The sequence below is a fragment of the Corythoichthys intestinalis genome, chromosome 11, assembly GCF_030265065.1.
Source record: "Corythoichthys intestinalis isolate RoL2023-P3 chromosome 11, ASM3026506v1, whole genome shotgun sequence".
Lineage (NCBI taxonomy): Eukaryota > Metazoa > Chordata > Actinopteri > Syngnathiformes > Syngnathidae > Corythoichthys > Corythoichthys intestinalis.
The window spans coordinates 7775001-7796403 of record NC_080405.1 but is presented as its reverse complement, the minus strand read 5'-3'; the positions used below and the strand labels follow the sequence as shown (position 1 = coordinate 7796403).

General features: G+C 39.2%; 1 pseudogene; it reads right to left on the bottom strand.

The window, feature by feature from the left end:
• Positions 1-6775: 6775 nt before the first annotated feature.
• On the bottom strand, positions 6776-15196 carry LOC130924586 (centrosomal protein of 44 kDa-like; annotated as a pseudogene).
• Between the last annotated feature and the right edge of the window lie 6207 nt (positions 15197-21403).

Below are 21403 nucleotides of genomic sequence, written 5' to 3'. Positions count from 1 at the left end.
ACACACACGAGACAAATCATGTGACCCTCTCCTCCCACCTGACTGGATTCACCATTCTAAACACAGATCATCCACTTCATAACATCTTGATGGACCAAAGAAACAATGGTGAACACTACTCTTTCGTCACTGCAGGACAGAGGGATACAGAAGATACACCCAAAGCCATCAGGCTTTATTATTCTAGAACAAATAGCTTTAGTGAATTCCAACACAGTCATTGTACTTGAAAATTGAGTACTGTTGAGAATTTTGGTCAAAGAATGTGGGCGGGCAAGTGGTGCGGACCCAAACGCAGGCAAATGGAGGCAAGGCAGACAGGCGGGCAAACATTTTTTAATTAACACCAACAAAAAACAAAGTGCAAACAATTTACAACATTTCAAATAGCTATAATAACATCAGCAGCTCCGCGTAGAGAGGAGCCAGCTGAGGTGGCTCGGGCATCTGGTTCGGATGCCTCCCGGACGCCTCCCTGGAGAGGTGTTCCGGGCATGTCCCACCGGCGGGAGGCCCCGGGGACGACCCAGGACACGCTGGAGAGACTATGTCTCTCGGCTGGCCTGGGAACGCCTTGGGATCCCGCCGGAGGAGCTGGTTGAAGTGGCTGGGGAGAGGGAAGTCTGGGCTTCCCTGTTAAAGCTGCTGCCCCCGCGACCCGACCCCGGAACAAGCGGAAGATAATGGATGGATGGATATAATAACATCAACAGCCATAATATTAACAAAAGTTCAACACAGTTTTTAAGACAGCAAACAAAAATTAAGTCTCTAAGCCCAGCAGTATTAGGGCTTTGAACACTGCAACAAATGTCTAAGTACATCTAGAATTTATGTTGTACCCCTCATGCGACATTTGTTGATCAAGGCTTTTTTCGACTGGTGTCCAATCATCCAGCGTACTGCAGCGCATGGTGTAAGCTGCCAGTATAAAAGAAAGCACAAATTAGAAATTGAACTAGAAACTGTAATTTCTGGAGAAATTACTATGGGGCTTTGCTGTGTGGAGATACAGATCTTAGCCCTGCCCAGATTGGTTTGGGGACCTTTCGAGGTTGGAAATGAATGGGAAATTTGGACGTCCATGACCGTCAATGGCTTCGACTTACATATGCGTCAATGAAGTCCAAGTACATTGACGTCAATAGAATCTACATATTTGGCTGTCAATGGCATGGACGTACATAGCCCTCATCGGCAATTGAGTACTTGTGTGTCAATGCAATGTGAATGACAATGGAAATGAATGGGAAATTTGAACGCCCATGGCCGTCGGTGGAATCCAGGTGCATTGGCATCAATAGATTCGACATACACGGCCGTCAACGGCATCAATGCGATGTAAATTACATTACAAGTGAATTAGAAATTAGGACGTGGCATCCCATTAAAAATGAATGGAAAGTTTTTGGCAAATTTCCAAGGGACCGTAATTCCCCCCCCCAGCCCAAATTCTGTATACAACTTTTATGCCACTCATCATCCCAGAATTTTTGATGCCCCAATGATGACTTTTTTTTGTGTGTGAAAAATCAGCGTTCACATGCGAACGGAAAATTTTTCGAGGCCGGTTGAAAAATTCATTTGCAAATCAAATCTATATATCAAATGCATTTCATTGTATTTTTTACTTTTTCTCATTTCAAATAATGAGCAGCTAAAACAGTTCAGAAAATTGTCAAAACATTTTAAAGAATAAAGTCTAAAATTGCAATCAAGTAGTAATAGAGGTCTGCAGGTCGCAACAATTAAAAAGCTTTTTGCAAACTGATGCCTATAATGGAATTTTTCCCCCCCATGTTCTGAGTCGCTTATCCTCAACGAGATAATTTTGATTTTAAAAGAACATCTTTAAATCAATCAATCACCCCCCCCCCCATGTAGAGATAATTGTACGAATGGAGTTGCAAAATTCTGTCACCAAAATATAGTTTCAAGGGATGTTACGCTCCCTTTTCTAGACATTTCTTTTTTTAAAAATCCTGTAAATCAATATTTGTTCCCTGAACTGCCAATATTGATAATAATCCCAGTGATCAGACACTAATAAACAAAATGGTTATTATAGTGTCCAATGCAAGTTAAAAATAATCACTTTAAAAATTAGATAAGCCGTGTAGTAAGATAATAACTCAATTACCACCTTGGTCATCTCTGGGTAAGTCTGGGTCATAAAAGCTCATCTTCTTCGGTGGGTATCGCGCTCTTTTGGGCATCTCTTTTTTATTATTTCCTGCTGGGCCATTCAATCTGTGAAATATAATACATTTTAATTTTAAAAAGTGGTTCAATGTCTTATTTGGTTTTACACTGTCATCACATCTCATAATTTGGTACAGCAACTTCTTAATATCTTTAGATACACACATTGTGTTCATTTAACCATATTAGACCACCGAAGGACTGAAAAATATCATTTAAAATCCCCCATACCAATCATCGTAAAACAAAGAGACATTAAAGTAAAAATCCATGATGATCCATGATGTTAAGATTTCTGTAAGAATTGCACTTTTATTGGACAAGTTGTTGGGCTCTTCTTTCCTGTACACTGCTCCTAAAAAAAAAAACGTTTTATTGCTAATATATCGTGAAAAGATGCACCTTCTCAATTCCCTATGTCTCAAGTTTTTAATGTTAATAGGGTGACCATATTTTGATTTCCCAAAAAATAGGCAGAGCAGCATGTCCTCGGGGTACTTAAATGATACACAGAATTTACTCAAAGATGCCTTATAACTAGTTTTAAAGTATGCCTTCTCTGTATGGATAGAATATTCCGTTATACTACAAAATAATCTCCATATCCAGAGACACAAATTCAGATAGGCTTCCCAGATGTTTTTCAACATGCAACATTTATTTTGCCAAGAATAATCTCCCTTGGCTGTTTCCAAAGAAGTCATCCTTCTCCCGTCCAATTCAGCCGATCGGTGTACTTCCGCCAGCTGTCTGGCTTCATGGCACAATTGTAACGTGTGTGTCAAACATAGAGCTCAGAGAAAACAAACCAGCGAGCGCAGGGGTCGGGAGATTGAAGGAGAGCGGGAGTGGGGCATTGAGCAGATAATTGACCATGGAAAACCGGCGATATGATCCTTTTAATTTCAAATGAGTAATTATGAAGGAACTCTTCACTATTAAAACTAGGAACTATTTTCTCCACCAGAGGGCACACATGCTCTTTGGACGAATAATGCCTCATTTATAGATTTTTTTTTTCTCATTGGAATTCAACGATTTTTCCCCCCCTTTGGCTTAATGTGGTTATGCAATGGATTATTTTACAGTATCATTAAAACAACAGTTCATACAGATAATGTTGCGCTCAGGAAAAAAAATACAATTGTTAAAAAATAAATAAATAAAAAAAGAAAAATGATATTATTTTGAAGTAATGCTACTCTTACATGAGTGACATTTTTGCCTACTCTATCCACCTTTGGTCACCCCAATGTAAACTCGTTGCATGAAGCTAGAGAAAATGGGTCTCACTGCAATGAGAAGATGTTCCAATTGTACACAATTTATGTAACTCCAAGACTGTCTAGGGCCACTGTTTGTAGAAATAATTCCAAAGTTAATATTTTTACATGAATATATTTACTTCAGTAAATTCATGGCCCCCCAAGCTAGCTAGCTAGCTTCACTATTTGCCACTTATTGCCGACCAGTTCCCCCCCCCAAAAAGAAAAAAAAACTATCAGAACTAGCATAAACACAAGCCATATAAATTATACCCAAATTCCGTTCGACAAAGATGTTACTTACCCTCTTTTTTGTCCTGAAACGGTTTCTTCCTCCATTCTTCCTGACACCAACTTCATGAGTAGTACGACTTGACGTCGTTAGGTCAGCCTCCCCCTTATGAGTTAACCAATGACGAAGCAGCATTTGTGACTGATGGCGCTTTCTTCCAATGTAGACGTTAGGTCTGCATTATCTTCAGGGTTGAAAGTTCACAGTGTTTCGCGCCACATACAGCTTGACAGTGCATGAAGAAAACAGCGCTGCAGCGCCGGTCAACGCTGAGTGGTTTCAGCTGCATTTTAAGTAAGAATTAATTTACAAAAATGTTATTTATATACGCATGACTACATAAGGCTAATAAAAATAAATAAATACATTTAAAAAAAATTTCATAAATTGAGTTTATTTGGCTTTATTAATATACAATACATTTTCAGTTCTTGGAGTTTTTAAAGCCTTGTTTTCATTTTAATTTAAGCTAACTGAAATGTTTACGTCTTAATTAATTCAATATCATATTATTTCGTTTTTATGAAATTTAATGACCTTATAACACCATCATAATAACAATTTTAGAAGGGTAACATTATTACACGTCAGTAAGAGTTTTCCTTTGTGCATTTTGTACCTACCGGTTTGTAAATGTACCACCGTGATCGTTTTCATTATGATTATTGATTTTTTTCTAACTATATGTTAATCAATTTCTCTTTATATATAATAACTATCTCTTCATATATAATATACTTTATAATTATTCAATTACTATAACCCTTTTCATTCTGAATAAATTGCATACCATATTTTGTGCACTTCTATATGTAAAATCATATTTATGAACTATCTATGCTTTTTTATCCCGTCATCCCCAACTTCATTGACCCTGCAGCTCCATTTCTGACACCAGTAAAGCATGAATATTGCTCCTCTATAGAGGATACAGATAAGTTTGATTGTGCGGTTCATTTTCAGGAGATTGGACTATTGCAGCAGTATATTTACAGGTCTTGATTTTTTTTTTTTTTTTTTTTTAAATCAGTCAGGACGCTGCAGCTAGTACAGAATGCTGCTGCCAGAGTCCTTACAAATACAGTACAAGGAAACTGGACCACATTACACCAGTTTTGGAAATCATTACACTGGCTTCCAGTGAGTCAAAGGACAGACTAGAAATTGATACTGCTCGTCTATAAAACACTTTCATGGCCTTGGACCAAAAGAATCATAGAGACCCCTAAGGTCATCTGGAACCGATCTGTTGTATGTTCCAAGAACAAGAACCAAGCAGGGTGAGGAAGCATTTAGTATCATGCTCCTCACCTCTGAAACAAGTTACCTGAAGGTCTGAAGTGTACTCAAACTGTTAGCTCCTTTTAAATCAGGACTAAAAACGATTTTGTTTATCACAGCATATCCATAACGGTCTATATATTTTAACCTTCAAGCAATTTGCTTTTTATTCATTTTAAGTATAATTTTATTGCCTGTTTCAATTCTTTTTTTTTTTCTTTTTTAATTTCATTTAGATTCTCAACAATAATATACTGTACATTGTACTTACAACAGTGAATGACGATAGTCCATTTCTCGATACATTACTTTTTTAACGGAAACAACAACAACAAAGAAATTAAATAAATAATAAATTAATTAAAAAGTACATAAATAAACAACATACAGCAACTTAAAACATTTGGGAGCACATCTGATATTGTTTTCTTACCCCCCAAAAAGTAAGGAGGTACTTTCTCTGTTGAGCATCAATTGAAATCCATTCTAATTGGTTTCACGTTTGTCCATTTGGACCATATGAAATAAAATGCATCAATCTCTAATTTAAGTTAAAATGACAGCTTTTCCATGATGTAAATTTCATGTACAATATCTATCCATTCCTCAACAGTTGATTTTTTTTTTTTTAATTTCCTAGAAATAGATTTCTTAGAAGCTGCTAATAGAATATTCAACAGTTTTTTTATCATTGACTTTTCATTGTCTTTGTTATAAATTTCTTTTGAACTATGTTTTTAATTTTTTTAAATCATTTTATCTCTGATCGTGGTTGTTCATGTGATGTAAAGCACTTTGAATTGCTTTGTGTTGAATTATGCTATACTATAAAAATAAATTTGCATTGCCTGAGAATCCAACGAGTGCTTGTGGAGAGCTCTTCATTTGCTCTGTCTGAGTTCAGAATGAGATGCATGAACGGAAGTTGTGATAAGAGTAGACTGAGCTCATCGAGAGATCTCTCTGATTTCTCTGCCTGAGATCACAAATAGACACAAAAGTTGAGAAACTCTGAGAATTATATGAGAGCTCGTTGAGATCTCTTCTGAAACTTAAAAGGAGACTAAATTGAGATTTAGTGCATTTTATTGCTCCAGAGAAAAAACTGAGACACAGGAGAAATAAACCTTAGTCTCAGTTTGGCGTCACACAGATCTCACAGCTGTCTAGGAGAAATAAATGAGATATTTTGGAGATCTCTTTTCAGATTTTCTTTTCCTCTGGGAAAAGCCGTTTACATCAGGCGACCGCTAGCTACATTCACTAACAGACTAGCATTGTACTTCGACAGATTTACGTAAATGCCAACTGCACTTTTTTTTTTTTTCGCTTTTAAAAAGAATACTAATACAATACGCTAACTGTACATTTTTTTTTTTGCTTTTAACCAAGAATCGAGACCGTTTTACCTCCATATCTAAAAAGAATTCAGGGTTTTAAGCATTTATTCAGAATAATTTTCAGACAAAAAAGCTCTTTGACGGCCTCGCCAACAATGCGGGCCCCATATTTAACGCCCCATGTCGCGTCAATACATTGTGAAGTCTATGATTTGAAGGTTTAACAGACAAAGAGCCTTTTTTTAATGGAAAAACGCAACCAAACACATACAGGGTGACCTAAAAAAATAGTCCCCAAATTTGGATAGGCGTTATTTTTTTTTTATTTTATTTTCGGAATAAAAAGAGACAGCATTGTTTTTCCCCTCGAACATCATAATAAAACATGGGTAATGTTGCATGCATTAACTAGATTTATTTCTGATGGAGAAAATACATTAATGATACGAACACATTCACGTTATAAGCTTGGTCCTCGCATCATGAGGCTCCACTGTCATATATACATACATGTGTATTCAAATATTAGTTCAAAATAAAATATTTAAAGTGACTACTCTGCATTTTGTAAAACTATGGGGTAATAATGTCATTCATCAATGAATGTATTTTATGTTACCTGACCATGGATAGCTGCAAGTGTCTCAGTGTGCTGGGAAAGTGGCTGCATGTAACTGTCTTGTGTAAGAACAGTCATTCTAGCCCCTATTCTAGCTGTCTACTGCCTGAGGGTTGTTGTTGTACCTTGCCTCATCAAGTCGTGAAGATTGAGCAGCATTTGAGGATCACAATATATTTTCATGTCCCTCCAACGCCAGCCCATGACCGTACCCAGCCCGAAAAAGATGAAGAAAAAAGTAAACTGTAAAAGGTCAAGGAAACTTAAGTGAAATTGTAAACAAATGATTAACAATTTTCAATTAATTTCTGTATATTAACCATGGCTGAGTGAAAGAAAAATCCTGCAAATACGAACCTGTTAAATGTCCAAAAGTACATTTAAAAAGGTGGACAGTTCTGTGAACAATGTGAATATGTGCAATTAAATGTACAACTACATATACAATCACATAGCATATACAGTGGAGCAAATAAGTATTTAGTCAACCACTAATTGTGCAAGTTCTCCTACTTGAAAATATTAGAGAGGCCTGTAATTGTCAACATGATTAAACCTCAACCATGAGAAACAGAATGTGGAAAAAAAAAACAGAAAATCACATTGTTGGATTTTTAAAGAATTTATTTGCAAATCATGGTGGAAAATAAGTATTTGGTCAATACCAAAAGTTCATCTCAATACCGTAATTTTCCGAATATAACGCACACTTTTTCCCCCCAAAATCAACTTGTAACGGGTACATGGATGGAGACAGAAATATATTATATATATATATACAGTGGGGAGAACAAGTATTTGATACACAGTCAATGGGAAAACCCATTGGCAGTGTATCAAATACTTTTTCTCCCCACTGTATATATAAACAGATTTTTTTTTTTTTTATTGACGCGGCCACATTGTGTTGAAGAAACGTATGCGGCGATCCGTTGCCGACCATTACGGTACATGACGTCACCATTTTGTTTCGGTAATACTTCACTCTGATCGGCCGAATGATTTCGTCTGTGTTAAATTCTGCTTTTTTCACTCTTCATAAAGCACAGAATTTAGTTTCTTGGACTCATTTGAGTCAACGTTTATTGCAGCTCCGCAACTCGGACCATAACAAACGTAACAACACAAGACTTCCTGTGTGTGTCCGTCAACTATATCTGTCCCTCGGGAAACTCAAACCCAAATAACAAGTTTCTATTGTTACTGTCGTATCGACAGCAATGTGCTCTCTCGGATTTCCAACTTACGTTGTCACTTTCATTTTACCGTATCAATCCATGGAAGAAACATTTATTCATCATGATGAAACGAGCAACTTATACAGCAGCCTTTAAAAGAAAAGTCACATCTGTTTTGTTTTCTCCTAGATTCTGGTAAGTTGGAGAAGTTGTCAAATCATATTACCGTAAATATTGTCAGTTTATGGTAATGTTTTGAACTACCAATATGCTATGCTTGTGCTGTGCTTCACCAGTCAGTAAATTGACATTTTTGTATCTGTACACGAGCTCTGTTTTCTTGTATTCTTCTGTTAATTGGTGCTAAAATTAGGGTGCGCGTTATAAACGGGTAAAATAATTTTCCCTAGATTTTACAAGTAAATTTGGGGTGCGCATTATACACGGGAGCGCCTTATATTCGGGAAATTACAGTACTTTGTTATGTAGCCTTTGTTGGCAATAACGGAGGCCAAACGTTTTCTGTAACTCTTCACAAGCTTTTTACACACTGTTTCTGGTGTTTTGGCCCATTCCTCCATGCAGATCTCCTCTAGAGCAGTGCTTCTCAATTATTTTCTGTCACGCCCCCCCAAGGAAGACGTAAATGTTTCGCGCCCCCCCAAACTCTCTGCCGCCACTGTAAATAGTATCATTTGTCTATAAAATTACTATTATAAATACGCATCTGCCTAACATTGTGTCCTTTTTTTCTAATAAAGAAAAAAAGTAACATAGATCAACTTATAATAAAGTATAACTTTATTATAAACATTGTTTTGTTTGTAACAGAGAAGACTTGATGTGCATCAATTTGCCTGAATTAAAAAAAAAATTCACATCCAAACTAAAAAATACACTCAAGGTACATTTTTGACCATTTGATACAGAAAAATAAAATGTAATAAAATCAGTAAATAATACCAAATTAAAATTGATTAGAAACATTCACTCATGAGGACAATGTGCCAAAAAATTTGACCGAAAAAACAAATCTGAATAAAAGGGGGGAAAAAAGTGTGCTTGGACAGGACAGTTTTTATTTTTGCTGCTCACAGTATTTACCTCCTTTGCAATGATGTGGAGTTATTTTTCAATTAGCATGCTAACAATGCTCACTGGCTTACTGATATAACACTGACAAAGCAGGACGATTGTTGGCAATATACGGCACGTTTTCACTGAAAAAATCAAGCGGCTTAACAATGATTGATTTGGCTTCTTGCTGTCTGCTATAATTATTTTTAGACACAGTAAACAGTGGTCTTTCATCATCACCCACTGTATTAAAAGTCAAATCTAAAAGGCAAACGGCACGAAAAAAGCGCATTCACGGCGGCCGAGGTAGAACCGTAGGTGAGGGCAGTCGTCGTGACGATCCCAAGCCGAAAATGGCACTTCTCGGGCGGCGACGTGAGAACCGGACAAGACAGTGGGTCGCTGCGTGAGTGAGTCCGGTCGGAAAACGGCTTTCGAAAACGGCGGTGGCACACTGCTCTTCATATCTGTTGTCTGTGTGTGCTCAGTGCTCTTCCTTAGTTCAAAAATACTGCGCGCACTCTGAAAATGAGAGCGCCACTGCCACCTACTGAGTGGATGTGCAAGTACACTTTATTCCAGTACGGCAAAAAAAAAAAAAAAAAAAAAAAACCCACATAAAACATGTTCACCGAGGTCACATGCGCCCCCCCTGGCATTGCTCTGCGCCCCCCCAGGGGGGCGCGCCCCACTATTTGAGAAGTACTGCTCTAGAGCATTGATGTTTTGGGGCTGTCGTTGGGCATGACGGACTTTCAACTCCCTCCACAGATTTTCTATGGGGTTGAGATCTGGAGACTGGCTAGGCCACTCCAGGACCTTGAAATGCTTCTTACGAAGCCACTCCTTTGTTGCCCTGGCTGTGTGTTTGGGATCATTGTCATGCTGAAAGACCCAGCCACGTCTCATCTTCAATGCCATTGCTGATGGAAGGAGATTTTCACTCAAAAATCTCTCGATGCATGGCCCCATTCATTCTTTTCTTTACACAGATCAGTCGTCCTGGTCCCTTTGCAGAAAAACAGCCCCAAAGCATGTTTCCACCACCATGCTTCACAGTGGGTATGGTGTTCTTCGGATGCAATTAAGAATTGTTTTTCCTCCAAACACGAGAACCTGTGTTTCTACCAAAAAGTTCTATTTTGGTTTCATCTGACCATAATACATTTTCCCAGTCCTCTTCTGGATCATCCATATGCTCTCTAACGAACCGCAGACGGGCCTGGACATGTACTGGCTTCAGCAGGGGGACACGTCTGGCAGGGCAGGATTTGAGTCCCTGGCGGCGCATTGTGTTACTGATAGTAGCCTTTGTTACTGTGGTCCCAGCTCTCTGTAGGTCGTTCACTAGGTCCCCCCGTGTGGTTCTGGGATTTTTGCTCACCGTTCTTGTTATCATTTTGACGCCACAGGGTGAGATCTTGCATGGAGCCCCAGATCGAGGGAGATTATCAGTGGTCTTGTATGTCTTCCATTTTCTAATAATTGCTCCCACAGTTGATTTCTTTACACCAAGCGTTTTACCTATTGCAGATTCAGTCTTCCCAGCCTGGTGCAGGTCTACAATTTTGTCCCTGGTGTCTTTCGACAGCTCTTTGGTCTTGGCCGCAGTGGAGTTTGGAGTGTGACTGACTGAAGTTGTGGACAGGTGTCTTTTATACCGATAATGACGTAAAACAGGTGCCATTAATACAGGTAACGAGTGGAGCCTCGTTAGAAGAAGTTAAGACCTCTTTGACAGCCAGAAATCTTGCTTGTTTGTAGGTGACCAAATACTTATTTTCCACTCTACTTTGGAAATAAATTCTTTAAAAATCGAGGTTTACCCATGTTGACAATTACAGGCCTCTCTAATCTTTTCAAGTAGGAGAACTTGCACAATTGTTGGTTGACTAAATACTTATTTGCCCCACTCTATACCTAGACAAACATTAATAACCATTCAATTTTAATTCTTTGTTTAACCTACCATGCATGCTTTTAGAATGTGGGAGAAAACCATAATACCTAGAGATACCGCATGCAAGTGTTGGGAAAAACATGGCAGTCCAAAGAGAGGCTTGGATTCAAACCCAACCACTGCCTCAAAGAAGGATTAACATACCTCTCCACTTGTTGGCAAAGGCCAAGAACAAAAATAAACTAGATTTAATGACACATTGATGAGGAAACTTAAAGTCCCTCTGAATATTTAAAGTATTTGTGTCTTTTTGTAGGGTGTTGTACATGAGTCTATAGTCTTCATCAGAGTTTAGTTACTCTTCAACATATTAGTGATCCTCTTGAATCTGTTTACATCACAATTGGAAGCATCAGATATGGAGCTCAAAGAGGATCACTTGACTTTGCTAGTCCCAGTTCCAATTTGGTTTCCAACAATGATATTCTACCATTTAGATTATCCCAGGTCTTTCTTGATATTGTGATCATTTCTTCTTCCTTTGCTTCTTTTGTGTCGCTCCATCTCACTAGCTCCTCCAGATGGTCTTCCAAGACACGGAACATTTGAAAACCACTCAGAAGATTTTCAATTTGAGTTTCCATTACAGAAAGTCTTTGCTCTATTATGTAAGTCTCCTCTTGCTTCTGGTCTGTCTCATTTGCATTTCCATTTTCAGTATACTTCATATTTGAGTGTACTTCATCATGCAAGGCCTGTACAACACTCTAACATGACTAAGGAGTGGTCTTTTTGCATGTGATCTACTACAAAAGTCTTGTTACCAAAGGTATCTGGCTTAGTCAGATTTGGATGGTCTTCCTTTCTGGTGTCCTTGTGTGACACAGAATCTCTAACTCTGGGCTTTTTCAGTTCATTGTGTCTCTTCAGAACCAAGCCAATGATGTCACAAAGCGTAGAAATCTTTCTTTGTGCAAAACCACTCTCCAAAAACTGTTACTTGGAAACAATAGGCTTATAGTGAAAGATATCTCGCAGAACCTTATAAAGTGTGTCAGTGAATCGGAGGTCACTTTTGCCTGTCAGCTCCAATCCAGCTGCCACTATTTGCTCAGTAAATGGTGGAGAGAATGTGGTGAGACTGAAGCCCAGTACTGACAGAAAAGCTGAGGGGTCTCCAATGGAAAGTCCGTTGTACAGGGTACTTTATGACTCGCAAGAGAGTTTCTAGTTTACGCAGACAGCCTTGCACATCTCCAGTGGGCAGCATTCTGACCTTTATCTGCTTTTTTTTTTAGTTCGTTAACCGACTCTTTCAAAAACCGTGTCGAAAAATCAACCTGGCATTTGAAATTTTGTTTCTACCAGTTATTAAGTCCTGCACTCCTTGAAGACACGGAGAATGACACCATGTGCCAGTCATGCTGTGTACAGCCTCGCCAGTTGCTCACCCTGTGGGTCCCAGTCTAGCAAAGCCTGTTTGCTGACCCTTTCTGGTCCCGGGGCCGTGCCATTTGACATCCTGGATAGATTTTTCCTCACCTCTTCAGCCAGGATAGGGGTGTAAAACTCCCCATTGTCTGTGGTGTTGCACGACCTGAACTTGGCTGGAGATTCCGATGATTCGCTGGGACAAAGTGCATACTGGGAGCAGCCATCACTGGACTAGGCTGCATGCAAAATTTCCATGTCCCTGTAACATAGAATACACATGCCCTTGTTTAATGGTCTATCAACAGTTTTCAGAGTTGAGTTATTGGATGACACCATTTTCCTATTCTTATACAATCCCTAGCAAAAAGTATGGACTCACCAGTCTCGGACGAGCACTCATTCAGACATTTTATTATGTAGAACAAACTCAGATAAAAAGCTTGAAAAATTAATTAGTTCAAAAGTGCAACTCTTTAGCATTCACAAAGAGTTAAGAATCTGAATTGGACAAAGTGTCAAGAGTCAAGAATCTGCATTGGACAAGGTGATGATGCTGGAACTTTTGTTTGGTGCCGTTCCAGTGAGATTTACAAATATGACTCCCTGAAGAAAACATTAAAATTCCCTCAGTCCTTGATGATACGAGGCTGCATGTCAGCCAAAGGCACTGGGGAGATGGCTGTTGTTAAATTTTCAATAAATGCACAAGTTTACATTGCAATTTTAGACAGCTTTCTTATCCCTTCAATTGAAAATATGTTTGTCATTTTCCAAGATGACAATGCATCATGCCAGAGAGCTAAAAGTGTTAAAGCATTCCTTGGAGAAAGACTCATCCAGTCAATGTAATGGCCTACAAATAGCCAAGATCACAACCCTATTGAAAACCTGTGGTGGAAATTGAAAAAAATGGCCCACAGCAAGGCTCCGACCTGCAAGGATGATCTGGCAACTGCAATCAATAAGAGTTGGCACCAAATTGATGAAGAATATTCATCATGTCCATGCCTCAGAGACTGCAAGCTGTCATAAAAGCCAGAGGTGGTGTGACTAAATACTAGAGATGTGTTTTGATTGTTATTTCTTTGTTTGTTTCTCATGATTCCATATATTTTTCCTCAGAATGGAGTGATTCTATTTTTATTTCCCTGCACTTGCTCTATTAAAGTAACATTTACTCATCACCACAATGTTTTTTATTCATTTCTTGTAGTGTTTCTGAATGCTGAAGAGTTGCACTTTTGAACTAATTCATTATTTTTTCTAGCTTTTTATCTGAGTTTGTTCTATTTGATAAAATGTCTGAGTGAGAGATTGTCCGAGACTGGTGATTCCATACTTTTTCTAGGGGTAATACTGTATACTGCACTTTTAATATGAATAAAATACATGTTCAAGTCAATTAAAAACTAGCGGATATGTTAAGTATTTTCCTGTATAAGAATGAGGTAATCAATCACCTGTTCATAGCACTTTTCATTATTTAAATTATTAATTTATAAGGATGGTTGTCTTTTGACACAACAATTAAGTGTTGTACATTGGATGATTGATGGGGAGCATTGTCTCTCACGTAATCCTCATCTCACTTTATTTTAATTATTTGGTGATTGACTAATAAATTTAAAAACTCCTTTGGAAGGGTTTTGATGTAGAATGACATACCATTGACGTTTGGCATATCTTACTCTTTCAAAGGCAGGATCTTTGTGAGACTCCACTCAATAGACACTGTACCAACAATCAATCCACACACACTAACAGTATTTAGGCATACCGTGTATAGGCTGATAATGTTTTGTTTGTACATTTTTTCACAGCTGTATTGAGATGTATTGAAGATATTCTTTTAAATGTTTCCAAATGACACTGAATGAACATTCAACAATCACACAGCCATCACAAAGGCACTCATCTAAAACATGAACCATAAGATCTTAATTCTGTTTCTAGTCTTTGAACCTCACATTTCTGTTCGGAAGCATTAAAATAGCTTTGATTCACAACCTAGAATTATGAAAAAGAATCACAAACCTGAAAAGCTGCTACAGATGACACTGTGAACTGTGTTGTGTAGTGTAGTGAACAAATAATCTTTTACTTTGATATAGAGATGTGTTTGACGGTCAGAATACTAAGTGACCTCTACCCTGGTGAGCTGTCAGATATTATTAACATTCAAAATGATTAGTCTTTCACTTAAAATGGTTAAATAACAAAAAACACTTCTGTGATTTGATGCTTTGTGTATTAGATATTTTCATTGTTTATGATCACTGCCACTATCACAACATCCAAAAGAGGACTTACTTGGAGGTGATATGACATTTTCATCAAATATATATTTGAAGTATAACTGTTAAGACTATTTTTTTTATGTTTAAAGCACAACTTTGCATTTAAACAAATTGAAAAAATAAAGTGAAATGCAAATAACATCTGTGACTGTGAAATTACTCTTAGAGGCACTTACTGTAGTGGATCCTAATGTAGTTGTTGTTTTTTTAACTGAAATTATTGGGTGATCTTGCCCTTCTCCGTGGCCAAATCCATCTGCTGGTGTGAATTCTGTTTCTCAAAGCCTTAGACTGTCTTTAGAAAGCCTACTCAGTGATATTAATGCTGTAAAAATCAAAGCTGCTGTCAAAGGCTTCAAAGCAGCCTATCGTGTGTCGACTGAGTGTACTATAAAGCATCATACACATGATGCGCCCTTACAGTTTTGGTTGGGGTCAAAAGTTTAACACAACAGGCAACCTTGAAATGGTTCAAATAATTTGAGATTACCCTATTTTCCGCACTATATTGCACGCCTCATTATAATGCGCAGCGCACCTCAATATAGTGCTCACAGCATTATAATGCTCACCTATAAGTTCATTCATCATCCATGAATTTTTAAATCCTTCTTCTTCAGTGTCTGAATTGAACAGTCGGGCAAGTATGGCATCCAACTTGCCTCGTCAAAGTCGCCATCAATCAAGTCAGTGTTACAGCTGTTTTCTGGCAGTTCAGTGACAATTCCTGCCTTGCTGAAAACTCACAGTTGAAACTGATATATCAGCCCAGGCATCTACAACCACTAGCAAGAAGTATGGAATCACCAGTCCTCACTCAGACATTTTATCATGTAGAACAAGCTTGAAAAAAACAAAAACCTCAACTCTTTAGCATTCAGAAACACTAAAAGAAATGAATAAAAACATTGTGGTGGTCAGTAAATGATTCTTTTATAGAGCAAGTGCAGGGAAATATATATATATGGAATCACTCCATTCTGAGGAAAAAAATATAGAATCATGAGAAACAAACAAAGAAATAACAATCAAAACACATCTCTAGTATTTAGTAGCACCACCTCTGGCTTTTATGACAGCTTGCAGTCTCTGAGGCATGGACTTGATGAGTATTCTTCATCAATTTGGTGCCAACTCTTATTGATTACAGTTGCCAGATCATCCTTGCAGGTCGGAGCCTTGCTGTGGACCATTTTTTTCAATTTCCACCACAGGTTTTCAATAGGGTTGAGATTAGTGACGAGATTTGTCGTTCACTTGAGCAAACGAATCCATTCCGGTTCGTTCAGTAAAAAGATTCGTTCAAACAAATCGTTCAACGAATCGCTCATCTCCCTCCCCGCCCAAACGAATCGTTCGGTTACTGAACGGGAAGTGACGTTGCCGAACGAATCACCAAAGACCGCTTCGCAGTATAACTGAACGGGAAGTGACATTGCTTGGTCCCTCCCTCTCTTCCACATTGACCACTCGTCGTAGTTTCAGAAATGAGTGACAGGCGGTATCATTCTGCTTTCACAGACAGCCTCGTCTCCCTCCTGCTGCTGCAAAAGCGAGGGAGAACTTCCGCGTCGTCTGTCCTAGTTCTATGGGCTCAAAGTCATGGCTCGTGCTTGCATTTCAATTTAGGACACGGTTAAACATTTTCCTTTTGTGAGGGGAGTAGGGGGCGGGGGCGCACGGACTTTCTTTAGCAGGTTCTTGATCACACATACAATCACGTATACAGCATGTTTGCTGTCACGAAAATAAAAATACATCGAAAGTTTAATTTCTGAATATGGAACGACCAACACATCATATTTACATCTCGCTCTGTTGTATTTTTGTTTTTTAGTATTAAGATGATCGTGTTGAATTTTTGCACTGGTATTAATAAATAAAATAATCCGGTCAGCTCCCCTGTCGTCCCCGCATCTCAGATCGTCAAATGCTGACGAGAAATAATTGTTAGCTCTTTACGATGTCGCCTTTCTACTCTCATTAGTCTGTTAAGAAAAATGTAGACATATTGCGACATCTCCCGTGTCTGCGTGCGTTGTTTTGGGCGCTTGAGTAGCACATGATGGACGGATTGACATAATTTGTCAAACCAACCAACACCCGACACGCTGACACGAAAAAAAAAAAAAAACACTCGGGAAAAAATTGACATGTATATACAGTTTCATTGCAAATCAGTATTATGGTGATCATACTAAATATTTTTTTCTGTGCACATATGAGGTAAATATCGCTGCCATGAAGCCTCCATATAGTGACAGTTCTCTGCCCGCTTCACTGCCGTCACGCGACCGCAGCTCAGCTTTTGCTTGCCTCGTAGCTACCCGTGTTTTAAATTACTGTAAATTTGATAGTATGTCGTCATAGGCAGTCACGAGTTTGTTGAGAAAAGTACTACTCTAAACAATGCTCGCTAGATTTGTGTGGTGTTTTTGTCTGAGCAGCATTTGATAGGCTCCACGTTAACAAATATGTGACAAAGTCATTTCCTTTCATTTTCTGATTCATTCACCGCATAGTCATTACTGGAAAATCAAGTTAGCAGCAAGCTAGGTCAGGAACCGGAGGACCGAGTCACTGAACGGGAAGTGACAAAACTCAGTCTTGCCCCCCTGCCTGCACGCTGGCTGCTTATTGGCCACACGTGGACGTGAGTGACAAACGCCCTGATTCTGTTTCCGGTCCCTCCCCTGCCCGCGATGAGGCTGGCGTCTGATTGGTCGTGTGCGATGTCAGAAGACGCTGCCGCTTGCTCAACGCCCTCCCACGCAGCGAACAAGCACCACCTTCATAGAACGAATCAGTGCAGATGATGATTAGTTCGGTCTCGTTCACCAAAACAATTCGTTCAAAAAGAACGAATCGTTCGCGACCGATACAACACTAGTTGAGATCTGGGCTATTTGCAGGCCATGACATTGACTGGATGAGTCTTTCTCCAAGGAATGCTTTAACAGTTTTAGCTCTGTGGCATGATGCATTGTCATCTTGGAAAATGACAAATATATTTTCAATTGAAAGGATAAGAAAGCTGTCTAAAATTTAATGTAAATGTCAATGTAAAGCATTTATTGAAGATTTAACCACAGCCATCTCCCAGTGCCTTTGCCTGAAATGCAGCACCATATCATCAAGGACTGAGGGAATTCTGATGTTTTCTTCAGGCAGTCATCTTTCTAAATCTCACTGGAACATCACCAAACAAAAGTTCCAGCATCATCACCTTGTCCAATGCAGATTCTTGACTCTTGACACCTTGTCCAATGCAGATTCTTGACTCTTGATAAGGTGATGAAAGTAACATTTACTGACTACCACAATGTTTTTTTATTCATTTCTTTTAGTGTTTCTGGATGCTAAAGAGTTGCACTTTTAAACTAATTCATTATTTTTTCAAGCTTTTTATCTGAGTTTGTTCCACATGATTAAATGTCTGAGTGAGTGCTCGTCCGAGACTGGTGATTCCATACTTTTTGCTAGGGGTTCTACAATCCACTGGCAGATACAGTGAGGAAAATAAGTATTTGAACACCCTACAATTTTGCAAGTTCTCCCTTTTAAAAATGATGGGCGGGTTTGAAATTTTCACAGTAGGTGCTTGTCCACAGTGAGACAATCCAAAGAAAAAAAAAATCCAGAAATCACAGTGTACGATTTTCTAAACAATTGATTTATATTATACCGCTGCAAACAAGAATTTGAACACCTGAGAAAACCAATGTCAATATTTGGAACAGTCACCTTTGTTTACAATTTATGTTTTACAATTACATTTCCTGTAACTTTTCACCAGGTTTGCACAGACTGCAGCTGGGATTTTGCGTCACTGCTCAACACATATGTTCTCTAGATCAATCAGGTTTCTGGACTGTCACTGAGAAACAGAAACTGTGAGTTTGAGCTTCCTCCAAAGATGTTCTTTTGGGTTTTGAGTCTGGAGACTGGCTAAGCCCCTCCAGAACCATTACAGGGTGACCCAAAAAAAAGTTTACACTGCCATAATACAACTTAAATGCCATGTTTATTCAGCTTAGAATTGGAATTTAATCACAAATTATACATTATTGTAAAGAACATGTACAGTACACTCTATTTTTCAATGTGTCCTCCCTTAAGTGTCACAACAGCCTCCAGGCGCCTGCGGAACGCTTGACAGGTCTTCTTTATGTAGGATGCTGTCATCTTTTCCCAAGATCTAACAATGGACCTCTCCAAGGCTGCCACAGAAGTTTGTGGCTTCTTACAGGCACTGTCCTCCACAGTTGCCCATATGCTATAATCCAGGGGATTGAGATCTGGACTCTGGGGTGGCCACATATCACCTTGTCAATCAACTTTTTGGTCCGCACAGATCGGCACTTCCAGACCCAGGTTCTCGTGAGGCTGTTCCAGTATCTTTCAGCTTCTTTTTAACTTTGTAGACTGCACATCTGGATATTCTCAGATTTGCTGCAATCTCAGTAGGTGTCAGACCGGCACGCAGCAATTCAGGTACTGCTAAAGTTTTCTTCATTTTCAGCAGAAGCACAGGAATTGTAGAGACGAGAGATTACCAGCTGCATTGAGTGACCTTAATGAATCACTTAAGCATGACAACCTATTTAGATATGTTTCAATGGCTTTTAAACAAGCAGTCAACTGAGTGTAAACTTTTTTTTGGGTCACCCTGTATATGCAGTTCTCAAAGCCACTCCTTGGTTATTCTGGCTGTCTGTTTCAGGCCATTGTCAAGTTACACATACTGTATATCATACAACATAGGAGGGAAATGACACGACGCACAGGTCACGTGCAGGAATTTTGTACGACAAAAAGGAAAACTACCCAGTCATGGATGGACGAGGCGGGGGAGGGGGGACAGAGATAGTAATATATATATACACACAACCAGGTATGTTGTCCCCGGCCTCAGGACCATAGGGGCCCTTGAATGACCCTTAATTTATTTTACTTTACTTTACTCACATACTTCTTTTTTTATTTAAACCATTGTCTGATTAAATATTATGTTCTACTTGATATATGCTTAAAAACTTTAACATATTAAATATTTCAAATATATATTTTTTCCTTTTTTTTTACACAACAACCCCCCCACGCTCTCTGTCTTAGCAGAGAATGGTTTGACCCCCGCTCTGGCACACTCAAGTTAACACTATGTAGTATTGCCGTAAGCTGCAAAACTTATGAAATATAGCTATACAAAAAGCGAACCAGATCTGTTCTGGTACAAAAGACGAACCAGTTCAGTTCAGTTCAGTTCAGTTCAGTAGGGTTCCCTGAGGGTTCAGTTCATCCCTTGGGAGGGTTTCCTGAGGAAATTAGGTTTCAAGTGGTCTGGTCATCTCGTGCTGTCAATGGCAGCTAACCAGATAATCACCATTTAAAACGCACAGAGTTGGGTGAAAAGGAGAGCTGCAAACTCAACCCAATGTGAGCTCCAACTAGTGTTGTATCGGTCGTAAACGATTCGTTCTTTTTGAACGAATTGTTTGGGTGAACGAGACCGAACTAATCATCTTCTGCACTGATTCGTTCTATGAAGTTGGGTCCCTTGTTATCTGCGTGGGAGGGCGTTAAGCAAGCGGCAGCGTCTACTGACATAGCACACGACCAATCAGACGCCAGCCTCATCGCGGGCAGGGGAGGGAGCGGAAACAGAATCAGGGCGTCTGTCACTCACTTCCACGTGTGGCCAATAAGCAGCCAGCATGCAGGCAGGGGGCAAGACTGAGTTATGTCACTTCCCGTTCACTGACTCTCCGTCCTACCGAGAATGCTTAGATGATTCGTTCTGCTAGACTGCTACGCTAATTTATAGTCAGCCTACACCGGCAGTCACGCAGCAGCGCTGCGGCAGTGAACGAGCTAACGACTGAAAGGAAAGGGCTTTATCACATATTCTTTCATGTTGAGCCTATCATATGCTACTCAAATGCACAAAAATCACCACATAAACACAGTGAGCAAAGTTTACTGTGCTTTTCTCGACAGACTCGAGACTACATATGACGACACTGTATCCACTTTACAGTACGTTAAAACTTTCGCCAGTAGCTACAAGGCGATAAGGCTGAGCTATGGATACGTCGGGGGGGCGGGCGAGAAAGCTGTCAAGAGACTAGCTGGACTTCATGGCAGCGAAATTTATCTAATCTGTGCCCATGGAAAATGACTATTTAGTATGATCACCATAATACTGATTTGCTATGAAACGGTAGTTTCATGACATATTTTTCCGAGTTTTTTTTTTTTCCCGTGTCACAGCTTGTCGGGTTGGGGCGCAAATTAATTAACATTGAGTCCATCAGTCCATCCTGTGCGACTAAAGCGTCCAAAAATTAAACGCGAGGACGTAGGATGTATATATACATGTATGTCTCCATTTTCTTAACATACCAATGAGAGTGGAATGGTTACATTGTAAAGAGCAAACGATTCTCTTTTCGTCTGCATTTGGCGATAGAGATCGGGAGGGGATGACTGCGTGGAGTTGATGGGATTATTTATATATT